The sequence below is a fragment of the Galeopterus variegatus genome, unplaced genomic scaffold (assembly GCF_000696425.1).
Source record: "Galeopterus variegatus unplaced genomic scaffold, G_variegatus-3.0.2 Scaffold2526, whole genome shotgun sequence".
Taxonomy (NCBI): domain Eukaryota; kingdom Metazoa; phylum Chordata; class Mammalia; order Dermoptera; family Cynocephalidae; genus Galeopterus; species Galeopterus variegatus.
Genome location: NW_007728637.1, coordinates 44612 through 46283, shown reverse-complemented (window position 1 = coordinate 46283; position 1672 = coordinate 44612).

Sequence of the window (1672 nt, the reverse complement as noted above, 5' to 3'; positions counted from 1 at the left end):
GAGACATTTTCAGGGCCGGCCCGTGGCTCACTCGGGAGAGTGCGGTGCTGATAACACCAAGTCCACGAGTTCGGATCCCATATAGGGATGGCTGGTTGGCTCACTCAGGAGAGCGTAGTGCTGACAACACCAAGTCAAGGGTTAAGAGCCCCTTACTGGTCATCTTTCAAAAAAAAAAAAAGAATAGAGACATTTTCAAACAAATGGTATCGCTAATATCCCTCCCTGATGGATTGCCTAATGGATGTGCTTCAGGGAGAAGGAAGATGATCCCAGACAGCAGGGGTGTCCTGACTGCAGGGGTGCCCGGACTGCAGGGGTGCCCGGACTGCAGGGGTGCCCTGTGGGCCTGGGGGAGCTGGTGGCGGCTCACCAGGAGCGGGCATCCTGTGTGAGTGGTTAGGGGCGCATGTTTGGCTTTCTCTGGGTTTCTAAGTTGGGATTGGGGACAAAAACTAAGAAAGCTTTCAGTATTAATCAAGTGCTGGCTATTTGGGACTCATTGTGACAGGGGTTATTGGTGTTGGTATTGATAGTGGTTTTGGCATTGTTGGGCTTCTTGGATTGTCGCTAGAGGTAGTGGCCTGACTTTGTATGAGGCACTTTCCTGGGCTGGATACTGAAGATGGTGGGTTGGTTGCTGCAGGATGTGGGTCAGCATTCTGTTTTTATACATGCTCTGGCCATTGCCCATTGGTATATTTAGTTTCTCAGAGCGTATCCCCAGCTGCCTCCCTACAGGGTCACTGCAAACTGTGGCCTGGTCAAAAGTTCACAACTCCTATCAAATGACTCTCTCCAGAGGGCTCTCTCGTCCCCAGGTGCTGGTCACCACTGCCTGCAATGAGGTCTGCAGGCCTCCAGGGGCAACACACCCAGGCCTCACTGGCCCCAGGGCGCTGCACCATCCTGGACTCCCCAGGCAGGGCGTTCCCTAAAAGGATGTGTGTGGCGAGGCCCCTGCACTGCGGGGCTCCTGGTTCAAAGTTAGACTGCGATGTGCTCAAAGCACCCAGCATGGCCCTCCAGAGGGACTCATGTCCACACACTGTCATCCTTGGCACCAGTGAGATGAAATAAGCTTGGGCTTCAGAACTGAGAATGTTCCTCTCAGCATCTGCCCCTCCAATGTGCTAAAGACCACATACACATCGCCAGAGCCGGGAGAATGAAACCGCGCAAGCCAAGATCTGGAAACTGCCTTCTGTTGCCTCCCACACGCCATCTGACTGTGATGCTCAGCACGGAAAACCCCCAGCTGAGAGGAGGGGCAGCCTTCCTCAGGGGTGACTTCAGCCCTGGGGGACGCTGCCTGGCTGGGCCTGAGTGACCTCATTTCCCTGAGCTGCCCTTAGGAGAGAAAACTCTAGAAGCTGAATGTCAGAAAGAAACCAAGTCATCTCAGCCTACTTCGCACTCCAGGGGATACACACAACTGACGGGGGCTGAGAACAGAGACAAAAAGTGATCAAGAGGAACCTGGATAGACTTTTTTTTTTTTTTTTTGTCTTTTTTCGTGACCGGCAACGGATTGCAACCCTCAGTGTTGCTCCTGTACCGGACCAGGACCGGCAACGGGATCGCAACCTTCGGCGTCACGCCCGCACCTCACTCAGCCAGTGAGTGGCCGGTCTGTATGTGGGATCCGAACCCTCGGCGGGAGGGCCGCGGC